General features: G+C 40.4%; 1 long non-coding RNA gene across 1 annotated transcript; it reads left to right on the top strand.

Moving 5' to 3' along the window:
* The first annotated feature begins 126 nt into the window (after positions 1 to 126).
* Positions 127 to 9,015, top strand: LOC146964837 (uncharacterized). The gene is made up of 3 exons (XR_015034570.1): positions 127 to 225; positions 501 to 621; positions 8,794 to 9,015. It is a non-coding gene; the product is annotated as an uncharacterized LOC146964837 (long non-coding RNA).
* The last annotated feature ends 4,017 nt before the right edge of the window (positions 9,016 to 13,032 follow it).

Below are 13,032 nucleotides of genomic sequence, written 5' to 3'. Positions count from 1 at the left end.
TCAGTCCGCTTAAAGATTGTTTACAGTACTGAAAATATTGAGATTTTGACAAGGACAAGAAGCGCAAACGTAGTCCCACAGTCAAAAACAACTGTCTTCAGTGACAAGAAGCCGAAGGAGGAAGGAGAAGTTAGCAATGGTATGATTAGGCTACCTGGCTTCCAATCTACGGGGCCCTGCTCTCAGACATCATGGAGTCAGTCTGGAGTAACATGAGGAGCAGAGGTAGGCTCCTGGCTACCTTACTGACATTGTGTTAACCACAGATGACCTGTGAGGAACTGTTGAATAACCTTGATCTATGGACAGTTGGGGATACCTTGAGAGCTGTGCAATGTAGCTGCATAGTGTGTTGATCAATGAAAACAACTATTCCATTATTTTTGAAAGCACCCCTACTTAAAAGGCAATTAAGTGCCTAAAACTACTCCTGTGAAAACTGTCATTATAACAGGGTGAAGTAGGCTAATGAATGTTTGTGTGAATATGTAGGACAGCAGGTTCATCAGCTGGTGCTGGAACAGCAGGGGTCTCTCCCTTCAGAGATGCATTGACTTCAGACAAACATGTCCTGTTTGGACTCACGTTGCTACTCAGATGTGGAGCATCAGGATCTTGAAGGTACGTTTCTTCAAGTCACTCCAGCATGCATACACACACTCAGTGGATTGATAGCGTCCAGTTGCATTTCAAAAGCTGTCACGCATGCTTTGTCATGAGGTCCAATTAGATAAAACTGCATTATGACAGGACTACATGAACTTCTCATCAGACCTGATTGCCTGGAGGCTCAATGACCCAATCACTGAGAAACAGTCTAACGAAGTAACTGGAGGACCCATCAGATTGTTTGACTGACTGATCTGATGTAACTCTTCAGTATTTTAGTGTGATACATAGCCTAGTTTTCCACATGGAAAGAGTGACACCAAAATATGTATTCTAAAAACATGCTTTTTGGTACAGTAAGTGGGCAGAGCAGACACCCTGAGCCTAAATTGTAAACAGAGTAATGAAAAATATTTATTTAAAAAACAGTCATGAAATATTAAATCCTAAATTTTATCAAATTTATTTGACATAACAGCTGAACACACGGTTCTTGTGTTGAATCTTAGGTTGCTTTACTTTCACACCATCTAGTTCATCCCAAACCAGCTTGATGGGATTTAGGAGCATATTGTCCCAGTAAAGCAGAGAGTGTAGTAACACAGCTTGTTCCAACACTGCCTTTATACACACAGGGTTTGTTAGTCATCAGCACAGCAGAAGCTGGGACACCTGGAGGAAATGTTTGTATTACCTTTCAAGACTTCACTTTCTTCCTGCATTTAAAGAATGGAATTTTTCCATTTTTCTCCTTTCCTTTCCTTTCCTTTCCTTTCCTTTCCTTTCCTTTCCTTTCCTTTCATTTCCTTTCCTTTCCTTCCCTCCCTTTCTTTTCTTTCCTTTCCTTTCCTCTCCTTTCACCCATGTTCGTGATCAGCGCTTGTTTGCAGTTTTAGTGTTTTCTATATAAAAGTGTCCAGCAGGTTTTGGCTCCAACTTTTACTGCCTGCCGTAAAACAGGAAAATAAAATGAAAAAAGGAAAAAAGGGCAGGGAATGCAGGGAGAAAAAGAGAGTCTAATATTTTTTGCTTTCTTGGAACTGAACATGAGACATTAAAGGATCACAGCTGCTGGCAGTAGTTTCTGGGGTCTTGCATGTGCTTTTTCTTTGCTAATCTAATATTCACTTTTAATCACACCAACATCTCAGAGTTGTGAAGTTCAGCCCATTGTCATCTCATAAGACACATGATGTCATGTTTTCAAGCTTTATCTTCAAACCATACATCATATTGGATTACAGTAAATGACTGTATTGTTGAGTGACCATAGTAACAACTTTCTCACCAGTACTGTCTCGTATGTGTTTCTCACACATAGGAGGAGGTCCAGTGATCATCACAATCACAACACAACAAAACTGTTATTTATGAATAACATAAAAGATTGCGGGCAAAACATGAGATTCCTTGCCATGGAAACACAAATGACTTGACCCCTCCCACTATCCGTGTTACAATACAAAAGGAATCTTTCTTGCATAGGTTTCGATAATTCTTAAACTGTATAGAAAAGAAAGGAAATTATGGTGGCCTATGTCAGAGAAAACACAATGTCAGTCTCAAAAATAGGTTGGAAATAATGTAGCCTAACATATCCTATGGTATATAGCATTTAAAGAAAAGGCTTTGCGGGAAAACCCTGGTGTAGCCCGTTATAATAAAGATGGGGGTTGCATGGCTGTGGCAAGCTACTGTGCAGTTCAATCAAAATCATAAAGCACATTCACTCTTCCACACTTATGTGCTCACCCACTTGGTAACCCCATGTCGTGACCTGAGCAGCCAGTGTTCCCCTGTCTAAACCCTTAAAAAGCTCTGCTACTGCTGGAATCAACACAACCTGGATTTACAAGTCTAGGGAGGCAGTTTGTGTGTGTGTGTGTGTGTGTGTGTGTGTGTGTGTGTGTGTGTGTGTTTGTGTGTGTGTGTGTGTGTGTGTGTGTGTGTGTGTGTGTGTGTGTGTGTGTGTGTGTGTGTGTGTGTGTGTGAAATGGAGTTGCAGCCAGGCCACAGAGACACAGTCTGGTTTGATTGACCACAGTGTCGTGAGTAGTAAGTAACACACACGCTCACGCTCGCACACAGAAAGATGAGTTCAAAACATTCATGATTTATGCAATCACTTGCTTTTTGTTGTTTCTGCTGTTTTGTTTTTTTGTTATAATTTGGCTGCAGCAACTAGTCATAATTGTAATCTTTTAAAATCTTATTTTACCTCAGACCAGCCTTTAAACATAAACAAGTCATTTCAACTTTTGCAGGGAAGAAATTCTGGCAGCCGCAGGCTAGAAAACAGACAATAAAAAGATTATTTCCAATAAACAGACAAAAACAAAAATATATTTTAGGTCAAACAAACATCAGTGGTGTGTTCCCTTGAGGTAACTTGTGTAGCATGTGTAACATCCAACTTAATAGTTCCAATAGGCAGTCTCGTCAGTTTATTCATTTTTAATCACATGTAGTCTGATCACAAACGAAGAAAAACTGAACTTTGTCTCCAGGACTACAAGGGAGGGGTTTAATTTTAACTATCTGGCACTGGAAGTATTGTACATGTGTGTGTACGTGTGTGCTTGTGTGTGTGCGCTTGTGTGTGTGTGTGTGTGTGTGTGTGTGTGTGTGTGTGTGTGTGTGTGCAGTGTATTTAAAGAACATTGAAAACACATGTTTTGAAGCTTGATAAAAAATACTTTAGGCACTGGATAATTTGGCATGATCTTTGCACAAACACACAGATACACACAAGCACACATCCTAGTTCCCTTGGTTGTAAGTTTGACCTTATGAAAAACAACAAAAATGTCTTTAAAATATCAGCATTGGAGACACAGAAAAGCTTCGGTATAAACTAGGCAAATGTTTACAGGTTCATTTAGATCTGACCACCAAATGTTCAAATCACTCGTGGGGTTCACTGAATACAACTATGCCATGCTACATGGAACACTAAATCAAGCTTGGTTCAACAAAATTATACTATGATTATGACAAGAATATGTGAACTCAGCTCAACCACGTGTCATTGAAAGACTGATTATGTGTATATCAAAAGAATCATTACTTTCTCTACTTTCAGCAATAAAAACATTTAGTTTATTGCAGACTTTTGTTAAAAGTTAGGCCCTGTCCATTCTTTATATAATGCATGTGTAATACATAATGCAATGTATCATGTGTCCTTCTCATAAAAGCATTAGATAAGTTTGCAGTGAGGAGCAGGAAAAAGCATCTATGTTCAATAGAAGATAGAAATGTAATCTACACACTTAATCAGGTAATCCGCTGACAGCTGTGATTAGGAGATCACGGGATAAAAACTTAGTGGTGCTTTCTTAGTGTCCTAGAAAGTAAAGAGGTTAATTAATGTCAGGTAAACAGCAAGGATTAAAAGACAGTGGCCTAGACAAAATAGCACTGTATTATTCACATCAGAGCCACAGAGGAAATGGAGAGGCAGCTGATCTGCATAAGGAGGAGAATAGATTTCAACATTTTGCACCCACTTTACTCTGCATTTCATTTATATTAGGTACACTTTGTAGTGGTTATTGTTTCTGCACAAATGTTTTTAAAAGATCCATCAAAGTTGAAGTTTGATGCCTCACACTAGTATGACATTCTGGACACCATTGCCTACTCTGTTTTAGCTGCTCCACTGCAGAGTAATTTTTGTTTTATTTGTTTTACAGAATCAACTTAGAGAAAAGCGAATCACAAGCCTTCACTGTGTGATCTCCACTGCTCAAAATGAGCAATCACAAAGAGCTTGAAGTAAATGCAGTTAGCCTTCTTAATACAGACTTCCCTGTAAAGACATGTTATTGATACATCATTGATGTGGCATTGTTTTCCTCGTTCACACCGCAATGCAAGACTAGTGTTTTAAAAAGTATCCACTCTGGAGAGAAAAGCAGTGTTTCTTAGGTGTGAAAAACACTGGCTTAGTGTGGACATGAGAGAAAAGGGGTCATAAAGAGGGAGCAGTGACCATCTGGCTCAGGTCAAGCTCCTACAGAGAGCGATGATCACAGTGTGATCAGTGTGTGTGTGTGTGTGTGAGAGAGAGAGGGGGGGGTCTCCTGCAGTGAAAGGTGATGACCACAGCTGTGTGTCTGACCTGAAGCCCATAGGGAGCCTCCCCCCTCCTAATCCTCTTCCTTCTCTACTTTTCCTTCCTCCTCCTTCTGTTCCCTTGCTTTATTTTTTCCTTCTTTTCCTCCTCCTCCTCCTCTGTTTTCTTTACCGAACCATACGAGCCAAAAAAAGAAAAAGAAGGAAAAAAAAGCTCTGTGTAAAGCTTAGCGGGGCAGCCATTGTGGCCTCACCTCTTCCACTATTTTGCATCAATTAGCACATCACCCCCAAGACTTTTGTGTGCTGTGTGTGTGCTGTGGGGGAGGGGAAATGAGAGAATATTGTGTGTTGTCCAGAAAACAGAGCGAGAGAGAGAGAGATTTAACATGTTGCTTAACTCAGTCTGTTCAATCAGTCTATCTGAGTGGACAGCGTCAGTATTGTTGCTAGTTGAATGCAGTCTAATATTATAAGTTTCCACCCTTTTCCCAGACTGCTCACATGTTTTGTGTGGATTTTTATTTTGCTTTTGTCCATTTTAGCTAATGGTAATTAAAGAACAAACACTAAATCACTTTTTACTTTCAAAACATGTTGCAGCTACAAATTTTTATTGGTTGTAAACCAATATAAACTAGTGCAGAGGATCGAAAATGTATACCGGTACACCTCTTCATGTTTGTTTCAGGCAAAGGCTCAGTCCTCAGACAAGTGAGAGAAACTGAGCATTTGGATTGATTTCTAAAATGATATAACATTGCTTGATCCAGAACTTCAGAAAACTAGATTCCGCGTTTACCGCCGAGACACAGTTCTGTTAGATATTTAACTGAAGATGGGGTCCAGATGGTTTCCTATGTAGCAGTATTAACATCAGCTAACTAGAGGTAGATGAGTCTTCAATAGTTCATCATTTCAAAAGCAGGCGTCTTCTACCTCCCTCAAGAGTTCAGCTCGCGCTGTATAGTTTACATTCCACCACTTGCAGACAAAGCTAACGCCATGGATGAACTGTATGATAGTATCTATGGTTTGGAGAATGCCCATGTTGAGGCAGCTTTCAGTTTCAACAGCGCTGGCTTTTAACATACCTACCTAGAAGTGAATGCACACTGGGCTGCTGCTGTTCCCCTGCCTTGCCTTTGGCAAAGCAGATCATATCTTCCTTGTTCACTGCTCCAAGCCTAGAAAACAAGGACCAAACAGATCAAACCAAAGCTGTCTACTGACTGTTCAGTGTTGAGTGGCAACATTAACTCTCCATGACTTCTTTGAGTGTATAGGCTGACATATGTCTGAGGGCAACATGTCACAGTGACACTAATAGGCTACATCACAAAGAGCATAAATGACACTTCACCAGAATAAATGTATAGTCACTCCCCAGGCAAATACCACAGACTGACTAATGGTGAAATCTTGTCTAAGCTGAGAGAACTATGGGGCTTGACACCCTCCTCTTCAGCTAGGTCCTTGACTTCCTGACTAAAAAAGACCTTCGGTAGTGACAACTGGCAACCCCACCTCCTCCTTCGTAACATCGTGACTGACAGTGAGAGAGATGGACACCAACAAGAGCTAAGATATGATAACAAACCAGTGGAGCCTGCAGGAGGTAGCCACATCCCTGCTGAGGGGGTCAACGGTTTGAAGAGTGATGTGCAGTGGACATTACTGGCTGACCTCTACTGGACTGTGCGCACAAAACCAGTGGCTCAAACTGCTCACTCCTTTCACAGGAGAGTGGAGAAGTTTGGTTTGGACCTGGATATCCCTCCCAAACTTTCACTGAGGAACATCTGACTGGTTGCATCTCTGGTTTGGCAGCTCTCCGCTCACAACCACAAGTCTCTCCGGAGATTGGTGAGAACAGCACAGTAGACCGTTGGCAGAGTGCTCCCTGCCATTTAGAATACTTACCACACATGTTGTCCGTGAGGAATGCCCGCATGATGATCTTGCCACCCAGCACACAAACTGTTTACCCCTCTGCCATCTGGCTGACAGTATCAGTAACAGATCACAGACCTGCAGGCTGGGTGACAGTTTTATACCCTCAGGCCTCAGCTAGCAGTACCTAAATAACTGGCATGGGGTGTATATACGAGTTTACATTTCACAGTTGTACTCTTCTGTATTGCATACATTTATTCATCTTAATACTTTTGTTTTGAAGTATTAATATTATATAGTATTTCAAACATTTTGTTTATGGCCTCAAAGGGCCTGATTGATAAATCAGCCTGACCAACACCACAGATGTAGAAATATCGCCATACATGTTGGTTGATAAGTAACAAGAAATTGCAGAACAGAGACAAAGGTAAAAGGTACAATAAGGTACAATAAAAACTAAAAACAAAACTTTAACCCCATTAAACCATGACAAACCCTGCCATTATCTTAATATCTGTATACTTGTAATATTTTGTGAATTAAAACATGAAAAACACCGCCACTATCTTAATCTCATAATTCTGAGTAATCCACTGATGTGTCAAAAGCAGAACAACCCTCCTAACTCTGACCTCATTTGATATGACCGCGTTTTATTTCCATTCCATCCAACATTTTTTTGTGTGATGCATTAACTTTTTTTTTTTTTTTTTTTCCAGTAACACACTCACATATAGAGTTTTTGTCCAAGTAGTTGAGACATCAGCCTGCGAGCTTCCTGCTGCCTGCCACCGGACCGAACACACACTCTGTTGGTCCAAATAAATCGTTCTTTCATCACTGTGCTGTGTGTGTGTGTGTGTGTATGTGTGTGGAAGTGTATGTGTGTGTGTGTGCATGCATGTATGAGTAGTCTAGTACTGTAGGCTCTCTGTGTAGCACTGACAGACACAAACCAGCTGCCTGCATTCCTCTCTCTCTCTCTCTCTCTCTCTCCTGCTCCCTCTCTCTCTATCCTGCTCTCTCTCTCTCCTGCTCTCTGTCTCTCTCCACTGACTTCTTAAGGTTGATCTCCCCTCCCCCCACTCAGTGCAGTCTCTCTCACACATACTTCTATAATGCTACATATATACCAGCCCAAGACCCCCCCCCCCACACACACACACGTAAGCTATAGGCAAAAGATAGTTTGAATGAAGTAATGTATGGTAAATAGAATTTGTCTTTTGGCACCAGTTGAAGCTGCTCTAAAGCTGCAATGATCAACATCAGCCTCTCATCATTAACTAATCTCACGTAGCCAGAGTTAAAGCAGAGGAGATCAAAGTGTTTTCAAAATGCCCAACCTTACGCCCATACTTGCATTCTGGTGCAAGTATGTGCAGCTGACTACACAGTAAACAGTTTAAAGAGTAACTGTATAAGGCTTAGCGGCTTATAGTCATTTTGTGGAGACGAGGCCAAGGAAACTCCTGCAAAATGTTTATTGATTTTTCAGCATCACACCTGCAGATTTATCATATAAATCTACACTACGTCAGAAGAAAAACATAACTTTACAAACCAGTATAACCAGCCATGATGTTTATTGCACCGAATCCCTTGGCCACCGAGACTCTCACTCACAAGTCAATCTTGCTATTGTAATGTTGACTTTCAGTATACAAGTCTAAACATATCATGGTATATACTTTTGAAAATGATCTATAGTGATGCAAAGCACATGTTATCAGTTGATGAATATAGAGTAGGCTAGATTAATGATGATAAAGTTCAAATGCAACTACATAAAGTCTAAAAATAATAATTATAAATTCACATAACTACATAAAAGGTTAAAACATGAAAAAAAACACCAGTATGCTGTATTAACCTTTAGCTCACTTCTCAAAAACACTTAACATGCTGGTTAGACCAACTTGGTAAGCCAACATGTCCTGTAAGCTGTCCTCAAATTGGAAAACCAACTCAGACTAAACTAAGAGGCTTGTGTTTTCCACCTCAGCTCCACATCTAAATAGTTGTTCAGCATTGGGTTTCACACGGTTGCTCAAATACTTTGCATGGCGGTCGTACTGCTGGCTGTATTCGAACTGAGCAAGCACAGTCCAAACCATCAGAATCTTTTTTGTTGTGTTTATTTCACCTTGGTCTACTGTAAATCTAGTTGTTGTTTGTGTAACTTCTTTTTTTTCTTCTCCCCAGCAGATGTCCAGCTGCAGCAGACCACAGTCCAAACACTGACTGCCTGTCTGGAAACCTGCTGGCCTGCCCCCATCTGCTTTGACCACTGCAGACACTATCCACAAACATAGTCACACGCACACAAACAAACAGCTTCAGTTAAACATTAAGTGTGTCAGTTTGACCTGGTGTGCACACTAACTGCTGTGATGTACACCACAGGACAGCAGTCAGTGAGTGAGTGAGTGAGTGAGATTGAGATTACTACGTTTTCATCTTAAAACAGTGTGTTCAAACAAAAACTATCTCTGTCTAGACAAGCGTTTCAGTGCCGTATCACTCGATCGACATGCGCAAGCTGTAAATAGCAAAAGACAGTTGAGGCTGGTAGCAAAGACACCAAGGTCAGTAACAGTTTTATTTCATTATCCCGTGTTATTTTCACCACTGGTAGCCAGATCAGGGAGCAACGGTGGTTATATACGTCCAAAGGCTTCACTGAAGGCCTGCAGCCCCATTTAAATCTAAATAAGGGCTAGCAGTGATTCATAAACTCTCCGTTTTCAAGGGTTGAAATTGGCAGAATAGGAAGTGGGAGATGAAAACTTTGCAAAATAGCAGCATTTTAAAATGAACACCTAGTAGAGGTAGCCTAAGGCCCTGTGGAGATAAGAGAAGAGTGGAAATATTAAAAACACTCCACCATGTAATGGGTGAAAACACAAAAGTCTGCTCCAATTGCAATGACCTGTGGAGGGCACGGAGGGCAGCATTACGATGGCCGGCGTACAGCCTGCCGAAAATCAAGAAGAAGAGGAAGAGGGAAATTCTGGTTGTACACAGGCGTGCGGACTTGGTGGTGTTGTGTGTTGCGTGGCACACTGCCACCTACGCGCCTGGCGTGCATACAACATCGAATTAAAGTTTTGCGTCACCGTATGCACGCGGATTTCCTCCCCAAAAACGCTCGTCTAAACGCGAAATAAAAAGTGAGAACGCAACGCCACTTTTGCGTTTTCTGTTCAGATCGTTTCCGTGTAAACGTAGCCTCAGTGAGTGAATGAGATGGATGGAGATAATCTTGCTACAACCACTTTGTACCAATTTGTGCAAATATGCCTTTACATGTTCGTGTCTCTGTTTGTGTGTGTGTGTAGAGGTCACACAGGATCCATGATAATGAAAACTACGGCCATTCTCGTTGAAGAGGTTTTATCATCAAACTGTTATGAATGACTGATTCAAATGACCATTACTTGTCCTTCAAGATGGTGACTGATTTGTGGTTTGTAGCCTTCGATCAGACTCATTTGGCTCCCAAGGGAATTCATTTTTTCTACAAAGCTTTTAGGTTCAAATCTATAAATCATGTAAATCACAAATTGTCACAGAGACTCCCTGTTGCAGCTTGTTGAAATTTTCTGCACAGTTGTGTTAACCACCCAGGTTGAACTGTTGTTTGTTTGCTGTCATATGATAAGATGAGTGTTACATGATGGCATCAGTTAGGCTGGGTGATCCTCTTCGAGCAGGATCACACTTGGTAAATACATCCGTTAACTTTATATTAGCTGAAAGGTTACATAGGTTTACCATATGTTTAGATTAAAACAAAAAAGTGGCATGCTGTGTATTTCCTGTAAATCTGTTCTTGTACTGCAGGCTTCTTTAAAAGTTTCAGTGTTTACAGAGTAAATGTGAGCGATAAACCAGTCAGTGTGGGACATTCAGGTGTCTATGAACTGTGACACTGATCAGATGGTGTTTGACCAATACTCTCTGGGGAAATCACAGTATGCTAACAACAGTCTTGGTCAATAATTTTAATGGCCAGTGTCTTTAATTATTACACAGCTGTACATCGGATCTATAAACCAGTGTTCAACCCAGCTAGTGAAACCAATAATCCACTGACAGCACCGAACAACATTGACTAGTGAAATTAATTCATCTGTCAGACTAATAATTAAAGTGTCTAAAGCGTCCAGCAAACACATTAGCATTTCTGTTATCCAGCTAATGCTGTTCCTTAGCATACCTTAAAACCAAGGCCATGGATTTGACCCCCACAGCACCCAGTTTCTCTTAATAACTCCAAGCCCTGATGAGGCCTGGCTATTTAGCATCCTGGAAACGCTTGTCTAAAAAAAGAGAAAAAACCTGTTCACAAGTAACTCTGAATATGTTGGACCAACCTCCTCCTGTTTTAGCCATCAATACAATCTGCTTTTCTGTAATCAGTGTATTGTTGGGTGTACTGACACTTAAGTCAGTATGCTTTGATTATATAAGTCTAGGCTGGGTAGATAGATGGTAAGGTTACCCTGGTGCCGATGATACAATCCATTTAATACACAAAAAGCTGTTAAATGTGTGTAAGATAATGAGTAAGACAAATAACAAATATGTCAAAAAGACATAGTAAAATGATATTAAAAAGAGAAATAAAATAAAAGACTTCAGCATGTAGGCTACACACAAGGTGGATAATGAGTGTATTTGAGCTTTAGCCAAGCGCCGTGGAGAACAGAAGACTTTTAAACAGTTTTGAAGATGGAGCCAGGCTTACGTCTTCTGAAGGCTTGTTCCAGCAAAGTGAAGCGCTGTAACTAATTGCTGCTTCTTCATGTTTAGTTTGGACCAGTGGGCCCAGAGAACAGAGCCCTGAGAATTAGTTTGGTGTATTCTTTTTACTCTCTTTTTAATTTTTTTTGCATGATTTGCTTCAGTGGAAGCATGTGTAGGTATACATTTGGGAAATGAATGTGTTGTGTGGATATTGTGAGCTCCAGGATGAGACAAAGTAGTCCCTGTCCTGGAAGATGGCGTGCAGAAGACCATTTTCCCACTTATCTTTTTAACACTGTGGTAATCTGTGTCACAGGCAGCATAAAGATCTTTGAGCTCTACAGCGATAACATTTTGCAATTCCTAGATGGATATCTCTCTGTGTTTGTTCAGAAATCTACACTGACCTATTTCAGTCTGACTCGCCTTGTGGGCCATTTTGAAGCAGGGAACTCTACCCACTTCTTTTGGTTCAGCTTCTCCTCCTGCTCTGTCTCCTTCTCTCTTTCCCCCTGCCCTCTTTGACCTTCTCTCTTCTTCCTGTCCCTTCCCCCACCCCCAAAACTACCCCCACCCTCTTTATCCCACTCAGGGTAGAAACACACCAAATGCAGCAAGACCACCAGGAACCGCCTACACCTCCCACACTATGTGGCCTGTGTGAATTACTGCTGCTTTGACTGTTGGTGCTCTTTATTCCCACAATTATGCAGATCAGCTCAGGAGCTGCATCTGATTGTTTTCAGTGAAACCCTTTGAACAGCAACAGCTTCTTGCTTTGATTGCATGGTTAAGATGATGGAATTCATTTGGGTTTCTTGACATTTTTGTCAAGATTTACTCACTGCACTACAGTGTGTTTACCTGTCCCACATAAAATGAGTAGTAGTGTGTGTGTGTGTGTGGGGAGAGTTTCTTTGAAGAGTTGGAGAGAACTTAACTTCACGGCTGTATTCTAAATATGGTGTAGATGGGGGGAAAAGATCCCAACTAAACCGAAGCACAAGTTTTTTTGTTGTTAACAAAGGGAACATACAGGGTGTGGCTGCTTATGTAAAGGATGAAACATGATAAGATAGTAAAGGGAAAATTAAGTGACAGAAAATGTGCTTTATCCGGCTGTTCTGTAACAACAAACCCATTTGCGCAGGCACTAATGAACATTGCAAAGATGGACAATCTGACTTCAATGTGTTTGTAGCCCGATATAACCAGACTGAATTAGTTTTTAATTTAAATTAATTATTTTTCTTATATTTTTTTATTTATTGTATTTTTTATTATTTATGTAACAAATTCAGAGGAGACTCTTTTTTGCATTTTAATTCATGCTTTAATTAATAGGTGGTTTCCATAATAAAATGGGCTTTGTGCTGTAGCCTGCACTATAAAGAATTTTTTTTCTGTAAACACACTATTTTGGTTGTTAAAAATGTTAAGATGACACAATAAAGTAAAAGGAGGAAAGTTAATGCAAAAAAAGAAAGAAAGAGAAATTGCTAGTTTTTCTGTTAGGCCAATGGATTTACATGCTTATTTTCTTTTTCAAAAATGCAAGAAAATAATTTTTTTAAATGTGAATTTTTAAGTGTTCTAGATGAAGAATATATTTATTAAAACTTGGACAGAAAAAATAAAATCTCTGGCGTAATGTAATTACTGTAACATATTTTCCTTCGATGGGGGCTAAAAGCC

The sequence above is a fragment of the Trachurus japonicus genome, chromosome 21 (genome assembly GCF_045865225.1).
Source record: "Trachurus japonicus isolate A0001 chromosome 21, Traja_1.0".
NCBI lineage: Eukaryota > Metazoa > Chordata > Actinopteri > Carangiformes > Carangidae > Trachurus > Trachurus japonicus.
This window is presented reverse-complemented; position numbering and strand designations above follow the sequence as displayed.